The 14,569-nt window shown below is 49.7% G+C and overlaps 1 protein-coding gene and 1 long non-coding RNA gene across 5 annotated transcripts in view; one reads left to right on the forward strand and one right to left on the reverse strand.

Moving 5' to 3' along the window:
* LOC135970240 (uncharacterized) overlaps positions 1-14,076 on the reverse strand; it is a 47,181-nt gene extending 33,105 nt beyond the window's left edge. The window contains exon 1 of the long non-coding RNA XR_010585842.2: positions 13,943-14,076. This is a non-coding gene — a long non-coding RNA (uncharacterized lncRNA). The remainder of the gene's footprint in view (positions 1-13,942) is intronic.
* Positions 1-14,569, forward strand: part of EXOC4 (exocyst complex component 4) — an 825,737-nt gene that overhangs the window by 792,397 nt on the left and 18,771 nt on the right. The window lies entirely within an intron of this gene.

Below are 14,569 nucleotides of genomic sequence, written 5' to 3' on the forward strand. Positions count from 1 at the left end.
TAAATTTACTATTTAATATATGCTTTCCAGATCACTTGGTTAGAATTTCATTGCACCTTATCTATATAAATTTAATTAGGCTTGATATCATCAGTATATTATAGAACTAATTAAAGATTTAGATAAGTGCTGAGGGGGCTTATTGAAAACTCCATAAAGTTCCATTTGGAAAATGAGATATTCTTCCTTCAGTTCATTGTGAGAGAAGGAAACAGCAAGAATGCTTCTTGCAGTGTTTCTGAAAAATTATTTAACTGGATTTAATGGGCTTATTCCATTCTTTGAAGAGCTTTTTAATTACTCTGTATCTTTGTGCAGTCCAACAACAGTTACAATCTTTATTTAAAGGCTTTCAAATCCTCATTTCCCTCTTCTCCCACTGAGCCAGCTGTGTTACATTCTGCTGGGCGTATGTGCAGGTAGGCAGTACAGGGTTTGTGTACCCTGATTGCAATCATATAATATGTAGCGGCATTTGTGGGGAAGTCTATCTAGTCCTCCCAAGCAGAATAAACATTGAGAAAGATCAGCGAGCACTGCCATAAATGTCTTAGGAAAAGAGAAAAGAAAGAAACCCTGGCCCAGGAGGATACCTGGGAAAAACTGAGGCTTCTACTCAAAAGATACAGTGACTTTGAGTGAATCATTTTGCAGAAATCACTTTTGAATTCCCTTGTATCTGCATCTCTGCTATAGAGTATAAAGCAGATTAATTTAAAAGACTATTATTTCAACTAAGTGCTTTGTGTCTTCATTACAAAGCGCAATAAAGCTTTTTAATACAATAAAGCCTCTATTACTTTCAATTGAATATGCCTGGAAATAAAGCTGCATCAACCGCATTTCCCAGTGTGCTCAATGCTCTTGTCAAAAGCACTTTTTCTTCATTGCAGATTGAGTGACACAATGCATGCTATGAAAAAAAAAAAAAAAGGAAAGTGAAAGGACACATGACAAATGTGGGCCATCTACGACTGGGCACACTGTTGATTATGACAGAGGCCTGAGGAAGCCAGGGAACTGGATAAATTGTCAAGAGCCTGTGTGGTGTAGTAGAAAGTTACAGGCTTTGGGCTCAGGATATGCAGATTTAAGTGAGAGCCCTGCCACTGATTAGCTGTGTGATCTGGACCTCGTCTTTCCGCACCTAAATCTCATTTCCTGGAAAATGGAAATAATATTAATAATGCTGCCTGGCCAGGCACGGTGGCTCATGCCTGTAATCCCAGCACTTTGGGAGGCTGAGGTGGATCACCGGAGGTCAGGAGTTCAAGACCAGCCTGGCCAACATGGCAAAACCCCGTGTATACTAAACATACAAAAATTAGCTGGCCATGGTGGTGGCATGCCTGTGATCTCAGCTACTGGCGCAGGGGGCCGAGGCAGGAGAATTGCTTGAGCCTGGGAGGCGGAGGTTGCAGTTAGCCAAGATTGTACCACTGCACTCCAGCCTGGGTGACAGATCAAGACTCCATCTCAATCAATCAATCAATATAATGCTGCCCCTTCCCCCACTGCAGTTTCCCTCATAGGTTTGGATGGTTTTTAGATGTGATATATTCTAGTCTACTCCATTTTTTTCCCAGATATGGAAACTGAGGTACCGTGGGATTGCGTGGCATGATCATGATCACTAGTGAGCTGGTGCTGGGGCAAGGACTGGAATAGATGCCTCAGAGATGTCATGTCATGTCTGCGCTGTCACACAGCACATAACGGAGCAGATAATAATTTTCTTAATGACACCCTGGCATTTGACACCCTGGCATTTGGTAGGGGTGGGATTTTTTCCCCCAAGCAACGATTACTGAAACACATCACTGCTGTTTTCCTGCTCAAATGGTTTGTAAACATTTACATCCCCCAGCCTGAGAAAACATTCGCAGAAACATTTGGGTCACAAACCAATGTTTGTATCGCCACCACATTTGAAAGATTTCTCTTTGAAAACATTAGAATGTTTGTCAGTAAAACAGATTCTCAACAGAAGTATAAATCTGGAAAGGGAGGGACACCCACAGCCACCTGGTTTGGGGCATTCAGGGTCCTCCAGGGATAGCAGTTTCTTCCTGGCCCCTAGGAATGTGTGACACCTCCCAGCATCACCTTAGACTTTGACTTTTCTCGGGTGTAAACTATTAGGGGTACCTTGAGGAGTGCGGTGGTTTTGGGGGAGGTTTGGCGGTGGCAAGTGAGTTCTCTCATGCAGCTGTGAATGGCCAGGGCAATCTCCCTGTAGAGAAGGACAGGCTGAGGCTTACTTGATTCTTCCTCATTTTTTCCCTCACTTCCCAGCACAGCCTCTGCAGCTCCAACACAGTTGTGCTGATTGGAAGTGGGGTCTTTAAAATAACCTTGGTTTGTAGTGCTGGCCTGATCAGTGATGGAGCATGGTCTAGGAACTGGATCAGCAGTTCAGAGTCCAGGCAGAATGGGCAGAATCCTAACTCTATTTCTGACTCATGGATAATCTCAACTAATCCACCTTGCACTGGGTGAAGCCTAGTGGAGAAGAGCTCAAAGGAGCCTGTCCAGAGTTTGCCCAAGGGAGTCCTTGTCACCACCTTCCTCCCATTTTGTTTTCTCCACTGATATCCAGGTCATGAGAGCAGCCGTTCCTCTGAGCCACAGGGAAGTAATCAATAAGGCCACAGCCCGCTCACTGACATCCCCACTGAAACAGGTGAAGCACCTGTGGAAGGCCATGAGATTTTTGAAAGCACTGGAAATTACAAGACTAATTCTGAGGGTAGCAAGTGTGACGGAAATGGAACCTCTGCTGCATCATGCCTACCACCATCTTCTGCAGGATTTGTGAAAAACTAGGTTCAGGTTTCCAGGCTACTTTTGCTGCCTTTTGAACAGTGTCTACTTTTTCTACTAGGGATCAGCATGTATTTTCTTTGACATCTGTATCTGCTGAGATCACAGGCCATCCTGGTTGCCACCTTGCTGTCTAGAACAGCCTCAACTCAACTGTGAACAGTCAGTCATCCATTACCACAAATAAAGATCTGAAGGTCTGATCTGTGAAAGAGCAGACAATTGCAAGGCATCTCCCCCTTCACTTTAATGTAGCACAAGTTAGCACAACATGCACACTTGGAGCAGTGAGCCGCACCCCAGTTTCCAGCTCCCCCCATCCAGTGCTGTTAATATGTTCTTGCTAGATACTTATATTCACATAGCACTTTACAATCAACATAGAGCTTTCACAAATATGATTTCAGTGGGTCTCTTGATGAGTAAATATTTTTGTCTCCCCAAGCATTTTCTGATTTGAACTGTTTTCTCACAGCCTAACTCAGCAGTTTTCCTGGAATGATGTGTGGGAGGTAGGGTATGATAGTGTCTTGCTATATAGTCAAACTTTAACCCTGAAAGAATAAAAGAATTCAATCCTGGTGCCAGCCAGGTGACCTTAGGCAGGTGTTTTGCCTTTGGAGCCTCAGGTTGTGAGGACTAAATCAGGTGTATATGAAAGGACCTGGTATATAGTAAGTGTTAAATGCTAATTGTTCCCTATAATTATGGTCCTTCTTAATAGTAAACATTAATAGAATCTTTAGTGAATCTTTGGCTGAATTATATTTCTATCGTACATAGAGTTGTTCCCAATTCTAACCTGTATTTCTCGTAAGGGTTACTCATTACTAGTTGTTACCAATGTTTCTTGAGAATAGTGTGTAGGGACGGAGAGAGTTCAAAGGCATTTAGTACAAAGATGCTGGTGGTCAGTTAACTTACAAAAGTGTAGAGCCCTGAGACATGACTGTAGTACATTTCTGGGGCACTTAGTGAAAATGTGAGCTGGCGAAGATGTTGCCATATCTGTCAGCTTACAGAATCTTCTCTGCAATTATCACAGGAGAACGTGGAACTGCAGCAAACGTCTCAATGGATCAGTCCTCACAACAGTATTGGCTGTGGACAGATGTCTTCTGTATAGTTAAGAAGTCAGGGTTCTAGTTTATAGGATTTGCATTTTTATAATAGTTTTATCAAGATATAATTTACATACCATAAACATTAACCCTTCTAACGTGTGCAATTCATTGGTTTTTAGTATAGTCACAGAGTTGTACAGCCATCATCACCAGCTAGTTTTAGAACATTTTCATCTCCCCCAAAAGAAACGCCCGTATCCATTAGCAATCACACCTCATTTCCCCTAAACGCTACCCCTGGCAACCATACATCTACTTTCTCTCTCCGTGGGTTTGCCTCTTCTGGATAGATCATAGAAGTGCAATTACACAATATTTAGTCTTTTGTGGCTAGCTTGTTTCAATTAGCAGAATACGTTCAAGATTTATAAAATTAGCACAGGTATGACATAGTTAAAAATGTACTCATGTACACATCCCAACACCTGGCCTACAGCCTGCTGTCCGTTTCATTTCCTTTTTCTGTAGGGGTGGGGAGAAGGAAGCTAAGGTGTTTATAGCGAGTATGGCATACACACATTAAACTGCACAGATCTTAAGTACACAACTGGATTCCTCTTGACAAAGAGAATACACCCTTATAACCATCACTCCTGTAAAAATACAGAATGTTGAAACTGTTATGCCCAGACTGTTTGTTCCCCAAAGAAGACCACCAGAGTCCAGAGTCAAAGCCAAGCGGCAAGGATCTTTACTACAAGTTCGAACTTGGTCCCTCCTTTACACAGTATACAAGAGGGCCCCGAACAATGCGAGCGTTTGCTTTTTATAGCCCGAAAGTTGTAGGGGAACAAAGAAATTCCTGCGCTTTCAGTAACCTTGTACGGCTGTCTCCTTATCGGAGACTTTCCAGGTGGTGTTTGTACTGAGCTCAGGGAGTTTGAGAGATATATGGTGGTGGGATGGGAGGATGGGATGTGTTTGTGCTAGGCTCAGGGAGTTTTGAGCCCGGGGCTGAGGAATGTGCCCAGCTCCTTTCATTCCCCCCTTCTTTTCAGGTATCTTCAGAGCCAATCTTGGGTCTCATAAGTCTGATTCTGTTTCAGCGTTTACAGGTTGGTATTGGGCTCTGAGGACCATGAGTTGTATGGTGTCAAATTTCTCCCTAATAAATTGTAAAATTCTGTTAACAGCACAAGGTCCTACGGTAAGCAGAAATAGTAGACTTAGCAGGGGTCCAAGGAAGGGGGCTAACAGAGAAAACATAGAGGAATTCCACCATTGGTCTGCAGCTGAAGCAAACTGCCGTGTTTTTACTTCAGTGCTTAACTTGCGTAACTGTTGGACCCGGTCCTCTACAAGTCCTGATTCATTTATGTAGAAACAACAGTCTTCTTTTAGAAATATACATGTACCACCTTTTTCTGCAGTGAGTAGGTCTAGGGCCCTCCGGTTTTGCAAGGTTACCTGAGCTAGGGACGTGAGCTGCCGCTGAAGGGAGGCAAGGGACTCAGCCGACTCTTCCATAGCAACGGCAAATTGTTGGTATAACCTGTTACTTTCTATGAGGGTGTGACCTAGGGCTCCCCCCGCCAGTCCGGCCGCAATGAAGGATGCGGTGAGGGAGATTCCTGCAATGAGGGGGAGAAATATGGCTCGTGCAGGTCTTGGTCTAGGGTCTGGGTGAATAATAGCACTAGTCCAGTTACCGGTATACCCTAAGAACTCGCCAGCAGTTAGTAGAGTCAACCGGGGAACTAATGTGACAGGGAGACATAGTAGGTTATTAACAGAAGGACTAGGTAGGTTCTTAGATAAGGTTCCATTACACCAGAAGAATATGCCTGATGGAGCTCTTAAGGTAATATTAGGGGGCGTTGCAGTGATGCTGCAGAGGCTGGAATTGGTTCCTGAGAAACAGTAGGGAAACTTCTCCTGACTGGGGTTTAGGTATAGGGGCACGTTCAGGATAGGAGCATACGAGTGGTTTCGGAGGTTGTTAGCTTGGGCAAAGGTAGAGGGTCCCCATGGCAGAGGGACAGCTGTTAGCGGTGGACGCCCTAGAGTGGCGCACAGGAAGCAGCCAGACAGGCTATGAAGTCCTGTAAGGTTAGCAAGTTCTAGTCCTTCTTGTAATAACTTTAACCAGGAGAAAGGACGTAAGTCTTGTGTTAGTCTGTTTTCCTGTCGTTGGATATTCCCGTGGACCAGGGGCAGTACTTGCACTAGGCCTCGCCACAGATAGAGGTGACTGCTAGGCCATGTGGAGGAGGGGGAGTAGTATACAGCCCCATGTTGAGGTGTGGTCCAGCGGGAGTTCCAGGGGTCTCTAACTATCCATGTATATGGAAAGTCTTTATCCCGTCTACGATAGAAGGGCCATTTAGGGTCTAACTGTTTTCTCTCTCCCCAATAACGGGGCCTGTGGATGTTACAATAGTTATAAGGACAGCCAGCATTTTGGTGCCACCAATAGTGTTTACAATTGTATTTAGTCTGATCAAACTCAAAGCATATTATTGGTGTCATAGGTTTGGCTATTTGAAAACCGGTAAAATTTAGTAGAATTGGGCTGTTGCACCCTGAGGAAGGGCAATCAGCACTGGCCAATAATTTTCCGGGCTTATGAGGTTGCCCAGGGTGGGTTCGGTTTTCATAAAGCCAGAATCTCCAGACAAAGGGATTATGAGCTGGTTTTGTGATTTCTCCAGCGGCCACTAGGGCGACTAACATTAGGGTTAGACTATCTAACTGCATGTTTGCAGTGAGCTATGTTGTCGGCGCAGGGTGAGTTTTAAGGGGTTGTTCTTAGCTCTGTCCACAGTCCACGTGTCCGGTGTTTCAGCCGCCGCCGTGATTGGTCCCAGAAGATCAGAGGTTGGGTCCACTGGCTTGACGTGGGTGTAGTGGATCCACGATGCGATGCCTTCTATCTTCAGGGCGGTGGGTGTGGTTAGGAGTACCTGGAGTGGTCCTTTCCACCTGGGTTCTAGGGTCTCTTGTCGGTGTCGCTTGACCAGGACCCAGTCTCCCGGCTGGTACGGATGGGGTGTCGGCGGGGGACCGGTCTCATATAGTTCTTTCAGCTTGGGCCAGATTTCTTGATGAATTTTCTGCAAGGCTTGTAGGGAAAACAAGAGTTCAGAGACATTTTCTGTTTCGGACTTGAGCAGATCATCTTTTAGGCCGGGAACTAAGGGTGGGGGTCTGCCATACATAATTTCATAAGGAGTAAGGCCTAGTCTGTAAGGGGTGTTACGGGCCCGGAACAGAGCGTAGGGGAGAAGGACCACCCAATTAGCGCCAGTCTCCATAGTCAATTTAGTTAAGGTCTCTTTTAAGGTCCGATTCATTCTCTCTACCTGTCCTGAACTCTGGGGCCTGTAAGCGCAGTGTAGTTTCCAATTTGCCCCAAGGATGGAAGCCAAATCCTGACTTACCTTAGCGACGAAGGCCGGCCCATTATCTGACCCTATCTGGACGGGGAAGCCATACCTGGGGAGGATATCTTCCAGGATTTTCTTTGCTACAACCTGAGCAGTCTCTTTCTTGGTGGGGAATGCTTCAGTCCACCCTGAAAAAGTGTCTACAAAGACAAGTAAGTACCGATACCCGTATTTTCCTGGCTTTATCTCAGTAAAATCTACTTCCCAGTAGATACCGGGCCTGGTTCCCCTGAGCCTTGTTCCCGTTGCAGCCTGGGATTGGGGGTAGGCGTTGTTAAGCTGGCAGACTTTGCAACTTGTCACGATGTTGCTGGCCATCTCGGCTGTATGTCTGAATTTGAGCTTAGAGCGTCTGATCAGGTCTATCATCCGCCGAGCACCCAGGTGGGTGGTTCGGTGGATGTGTTCTAACACTTGTTGTCCTAATTTTTCTGGCAGGATGGTTTGGTCATTAGTATCAGTCCACCACCCATTCTGGATCTGTTTCAGGGGAAGCTTGTCAATCCACTGGAGATCTTGTTCTGAATAATCAGGGAAATATGGCAAGTCCCGGGGGCCCGGGTCAGGGAGCTGGAGTGCAAGGAGTTGGCTGGGAGCCTTCGCCACCTTTCTTGCAGTTTGGTCCGCTAGAAAGTTGCCTTGAGCAGTTGGAGTAGTTAGTTTCTGATGCCCTGGGCAATGCACAATGGCTAACTTTTCTGGCCTCCATAGGGCTGTTAGCAGGGCTAGGATTTCTTGCTTGTTTTTTATTTCTTTTCCTTCAGCCGTTAGTAACCCCCGCTCCCTGTAAATGGCCCCATGTATATGCGCTGTTGCAAAAGCATATCGGCTGTCTGTATATACCGTCAGCTTTTTCCCCGCCCCTAAGGTAAGAGCTTGGGTGAGCGCTATTAATTCGGCCTTCTGGGCCGATGTCCCCGGGGGCAGGGGTTCCGCCCAGATTACCTTAGTCTCTGAAGTCACTGCCGCTCCAGCGTACCTCTGGCCCTGATGCATGAAGCTGCTCCCATCAGTGAACCAGACGAGGTCGGCGTCAGGAAGTGGGCGATCCTGCAGGTCTTCTCGAACTCCGTGCACCTGAGCTAGTATCTCGGTGCAGTCATGGAGTGGGGCGTCCAGGTCCGGGTTGGGCAGCAATGAGGCAGGGTTTAAGGTCGTTGGGGGCAGGAAAGTTATCCTGAGAGGATTTAGTAGTAATCCTTGGTAGTGGGTGAGTCGGGCGTTACTCATCCATCGATTGGGTGGCTGTTTGAGTACACCTTCGATGGCATGTGGGGTAACGACCCGCAATTCTTGCCCCATGACAAGCTTATCAGCATCCTGCACCATCAGAGCCGTGGCTGCAATCATTCGGAGACAAGGGGGCCACCCGGCAGCCACTGGGTCTAACTTCTTTGACAGGTAGGCAACTGGCCTCCGCCAGGGGCCTAAGTTTTGAGTTATTACTGCCTTAGCGATACCTTTATTTTCATCTATGTATAAGTGGAAGGGCTTGGTAACATCAGGTAGTCCCAGTGCAGGCGCGGAGAGTAGGGCAGTTTTAATCTGTTGGAAAGCCGACTCGGCTTCGTCTGTCCACTTAAATGGCTGCTGCCCCCGTGTTGCCTGATATAGGGGTTTAGCCAGTTCTGCGAACCCAAGTATCCATAGTCTGCAAAACCCCGCTGACCCCAGGAATTCCCTCACTTGTCGGGTGGATTGCGGCCTGGGGATCTGCAGAACAGTTTGTTTTCGGGCGTCTGTTAACCAGCGCTGCCCTTCTTTAAGCAGGTATCCTAGGTATGTTACCTCTGATTTACAGATTTGAGCTTTCTTTGCTGAGGCTCGGTATCCTAGATTTCCCAGAGCTTGTAAGAGACCTTTGGTCCCTTGGATGCAAGCTTCTTGGGTCTCAGCAGCAATCAGGAGGTCATCAACATACTGTAGTAAGGTTATTTCAGGGTGTTTGCGTCGGTACTCACCCAGGTCTTCATGGAGGGCCTCATCGAACAGGGTAGGAGAGTTTTTGAATCCTTGCGGCAGTCTGGTCCATGTCAGTTGGCCACTTATGCCTCTATCAGGGTCATTCCACTCGAAGGCGAAGAGCTTTTGGCTCTGAGGGGCTAAAGGCAAACTGAAGAAAGCATCTTTTAAATCTAAAACAGTGTACCATTGATGTTTAGGGTTTAGGGTGCTTAGGAGGGTATATGGGTTAGGCACAGTTGGGTGTATGTCCACAACTCTCTTATTGATTTCTCTTAAGTCTTGTACAGGTCTGTATTCTCCACTATTAGGTTTTCGTACCGGCAACAATGGAGTATTCCAGGGTGAGTGACATGAGCAGATGATTCCTTGGTCAAGGAGCCGGCGGATATGCGGGGCAATTCCTTTCTTGGCCTCTAGGGGCATCGGGTATTGGCGTACCCGCACGGGGTCTGCCCCAGGTTTAAGTTCAACAAATAAAGCAGGACGGTGTTTTGCTAGTCCTAAGCCCCCCGTTTCCGCCCAAGCTTCTGGATATTGCTGGAGCCAGGTTGCTATGTCCTGGTCAGGGGCCGGTACTCATCTTCTAGTGTTATAGTTAGGACGGACACGGGTTGATTGTGGGAGTTGGTCACGATGGGCCCCTCAGGGAGGAAATGGATCTGTGCTCCCATTTTAGTTAGCAGGTCTCTCCCTAATAGGGGACAGGGGCTCTCAGGGATAACCAGGAAAGAATGGGTTACATTCTTGGCTCCGAGGTTTACTGTTCTTTGTGTTGTCCATGGGTATTTCTTAACTCCTGTGGCCCCTTGTACCCACGAGGACTTGGAGGATAATTTTCCATTAGTTTTAACTAAGACTGAGTGCTGTGCTCCCGTATCGACCAAGAACTGGACTGGGGACCCCTCCACTTGCAAAGTTACCCTAGGTTCGGGGAGGGGATCCGAACCCCGTCTTCCCTAGTCTTCATTTTGAGTGACTAGTACGGGTGTAGACCTAGGGGGTCCCTGTCCTCGTTGTTTCTTTTTGGGGCAGTCTCTTACCCAGTGGCCAGCCTCCTTGCAGTAGGCACATTGGTCTTTTTTCAGATTATCATGCCTGGGGGGCCGCCTGGGTTGGGTGTACTCTGGCTGTAGATGCTCTTTCTGTACTACTGCTGCCAGGACCTTGGTCATTTTTTCAGTGGCCTTAAATTGCCTTTCTTCTGGAGTATCTCTGTTATTGTAAACCCGCTGGGCTATCTGAAGGAGGTCCTGAATCCGCTTTCCTTCCAAGTCTTCTAATTTCTGGAGTTTTCTTTTAATATCTGGGGCTGCCTGATTTACGAATGACATTACAATAGCTGCCTGACTTCCTGGAGCCTCTGGATCTATGGGGGTGTACTGTCTAAAAGCTTCCATTAATCTTTCTAAGTAGGTGGCTGGGCTCTCTGTCTTTTCTTGCAGAATAGAATATACTTTAGCCAAATTAGTGGGCTTGCGAGCAGCTGCCCGGAGACCTGCCATTAGAGTCTGGCGATAAAGGCGTAGCCGTCCCCTACCTTCTGCCGTATTGTAGTCCCATGCCGGCCTGGTCAGAGGAAAGGTCGCGTTTATGAGGTCGGGGTTGGCAGTCGGTTGACCGTCGTCCCCCGGGACCAGCTTTCTAGCTTCTACCTGTATTCTCTCTCGCTCTTCCGTGGTAAACAAGATTCGGAGGAGCTGCTGACAATCGTCCCAAGTGGGCTGGTGGGTGAACATGACACTATCCAGTAAAGACAGTAAATCTTTGGGGTTGTCTGAAAACTGAGCACTCTGAGTCTTCCAGTTATACAGATCACTGGTGGAGAATGGCCAGTACTGGAGCCTGGGGATTCCTGTGTCATCTGGGGGTCCTATTTCCCGGAGGGGTAAAGCCACCGTGGAGTCAGGCGGCTGGGGGGGGCTAGTCCGCAAAGTGCGCCCTCGCGTCCGCCCCGCCGGCCCCTCAAAGTTACTTTCTCTTTCAGCAGGCCCGTGAGTGGCGGCCGCCTCCTCTCCGCCTGCTCTCTCCCGCGACTCAGCCCGAGGGGCCGGAACCTGGGGCCCGGAGGGGTACGGAGGGGGTTCTGTGAACAGTGGGTCCCCGCTATCAGGTAGAACAGGATGGGAGGGGGCAGTTGGTTGCTTGGTTTTTAGTGGTCGAGCAACCAGTGCCTTAGAGGGTTCAGAGGCTAATTGGAAAGGGGACAGCCAAGGAGGCGGGTTTTCAACAAGGTCCTGCCATATGAGGATGTATGGGATTTGGTCTAAGTGGCCCGCATGTCCAGGTAGGAAAATCTTGGATTTTACCCTAGTGATGACAGCAAGTCGGAAGGTCCCTTCGGGTGGCCACCCCACATCAAAGGCAGGCCACTCGGAGCGACACAGAGTAATTAGCTTTCCTTTCCTGATTTCCATACCAAGATCATGGCCCCTTGCTCTAACTTCTTTGAAATTATTTGTAAGGAGAGATAGAGGAGTACTCTGGGTATTGCCCATCCTGTAATGATTTGTAGTCCTTTCCTGTAAAGGAATGTGGGTTAGAATCCCAATAGAGGAAATCTGATCTGACTTATTACTGATAGCTAGCCGGGAGTGCGGCGCCGGAAGCCGGGAGCCGGGGGACCGGGGCCGGAAGTGTGGCACCGGAAGCCGGGAGCCCGGGGACCGGGGCCGGAAGTGTGGCACCGGAAGCTGGGGAGCCCCGGGACCGGGGCCGGAAGTGTGGCACCGGAAGCTGGGGAGCCCCGGGACCGGGGCCGGAAGTGTGGCACCGGAAGCCGGGAGCCCGGGGACCGGGGCCGGAAGTGTGGCACCGGAAGCTGGGGAGCCCCGGGACCGGGGCCGGAAGTGTGGCACCGGAAGCTGGGGAGCCCCGGGACCGGGGCCGGAAGTGTGGCACCGGAAGCCGGGAGCCCGGGGACCGGGGCCGCGAGCGCGCGCCGGAAGCCGGGAGCCCGGGGACCGGGGCCGCGAGCGCGCGCCGGAAGCCGGGAGCCCGGGGACCGGGGCCGGGAGCGCGCGCCGGAAGCCGGGAGCCCGGGGACCGGGGCCGCGAGCGCGCGCCGGAAGCCGGGAGCCCGGGGACCGGGGCCGCGAGCGCGCGCCGGAAGCCGGGAGCCCGGGGACCGGGGCCGCGAGCGCGCGCCGGAAGCCGGGAGCCCGGGGACCGGGGCCGCGAGCGCGCGCCGGAAGCCGGGAGCCCGGGGACCGGGGCAATTCAGACAGCAGGCGCGCACCCGGGGACCGGGGCAATTCAGACAGCAGGCGCGCACCCGGGGACCGGGGCAATTCAGACGGCAGGCGCGCACCCGGGGACCGGGGCAATTCAGACGGCAGGCGCGCACCCGGGGACCGGGGCAATTCAGACGGCAGGCGCGCACCCGGGGACCGGGGCAATTCAGACGGCAGGCGCGCACCCGGGGACCGGGGCAATTCAGACGGCAGGCGCGCACCCGGGGACCGGGGCAATTCAGACGGCAGGCGCGCACCCGGGGACCGGGGCAATTCAGACTGTTGCCCGGATCGCGAACCCGCTCCGGCAACTCAGATCGCAATTTAAATCAGAAGAGAGCCAGGGGACGTCTCCCACCGGTCTCCACTGGCTGTCCTATAGCGCGTCCGCCAGGACTGTGCCAGCCTCAGTTTCAGACCTCGCGAGTCAGAGATTCAGATTCAGAACAGACACACAGACACAGACAGACAAACGGAGACGAGCCAGCTCACCTATCAGTAGATCGATCCTAGCAGATCCGTTGACCAGGGGTCTGGTGGGCTTGGGGAATCCCGGACGGGCCCCCAGATGTTATGCCCAGACTGTTTGTTCCCCAAAGAAGACCACCAGAGTCCAGAGTCAAAGCCAAGCGGCAAGGATCTTTACTACAAGTTCGAACTTGGTCCCTCCTTTACACAGTATACAAGAGGGCCCCGAACAATGCGAGCGTTTGCTTTTTATAGCCCGAAAGTTGTAGGGGAACAAAGAAATTCCTGCGCTTTCAGTAACCTTGTACGGCTGTCTCCTTATCGGAGACTTTCCAGGTGGTGTTTGTACTGAGCTCAGGGAGTTTGAGAGATATATGGTGGTGGGATGGGAGGATGGGATGTGTTTGTGCTAGGCTCAGGGAGTTTTGAGCCCGGGGCTGAGGAATGTGCCCAGCTCCTTTCAAAACCACCTCAGGGCCGGGCACAATGGCTCAGGCCTATAATTCCACCACGTTGGGAGGCTGAGGCAGGCGGATCGCTTGAGGCCAGGAATTCGAGACCAGCCTGGCCAACAGGGTAAAACTCCGTCTCTAATAAAAATACAAAAATTAGCCAGATGAGGATAGTCCTAGCTACCTAGGAGGCTGAGGCAGGAGAATCGCTTGAACCTGGGAGGCAGAGGTTGCAGTGAGCCAAGATCACACCACTGCATCCCAGCCTGGGCAACAGAGTAAGACTCTGTCTCAAAAAAAAAAAACAAAAAAAAACAAAACCAGCTCAGATTGCCCCCCTCCTAGTCATTGCCCTCACCACAGGCATTTCCTAATTTTGTTTGATTTTTTTTTTTTTCTGAGTTTGTTTCCCTGTATATCTGTTAATACAGGCAGTAAGTGTGGGGTCCCTCGAGCCTGGGAGACCTTTCCCCAGTACTCCAGGCCCCGGTTACCTGAGTTCGTTAATGTTGGTTCCCAGGGAAAACAAGCAGCATCAAGCACTCAGGACCCACAGCCTCCTCTTCTGAACCCAGGGACTCCCATGCCTTTGTATTTTCTCCTCACTTTTGTCCCCAGCTTTGCTTCTAAACACCAGCGAGCTCTCAGCACAGGTCATTGCAAAAAACAATTCAGGGCAGTGGGGCGGACTGTGGGGGGCAGCATTAATCCCCATCAGGGACAGCTGGGGGCAAATGTTGAGCTCCAAAGGCAGGTGTTTTGAGGAGGACTCCTAATTGTGACAGAGGCAGCCCCTGCACACTGGATGCCGGCCAGCCTCTGCCATTAACTCACCTGCCTCCTCACTGATGCGATCAAATCGGTACTGCTCTTATGAAATTATGTGTGTTAGCTGGCTCTTCAGAAATAAAATATCTTTTCTTAAAGAAATTAAGGTTTCATTTTAAATTCACTTTATAGTCTTTGAAAAACTTTAGTTTTTGTGTGGTCCAGAGCTATAGGTTAGCATTAGCATTTAAATAGAGGCATTAAACTTGCCTGAAGACCTTCCTCTCTTAATGTTGCCCTTTCTGAGAGGTTTTTTCAAATCAGATAGTTTTTCGTCCTAAAAAATGAATGCA

Source organism: Macaca fascicularis, chromosome 3, assembly GCF_037993035.2.
Source record: "Macaca fascicularis isolate 582-1 chromosome 3, T2T-MFA8v1.1".
Taxonomy (NCBI): Eukaryota; Metazoa; Chordata; class Mammalia; order Primates; family Cercopithecidae; genus Macaca; species Macaca fascicularis.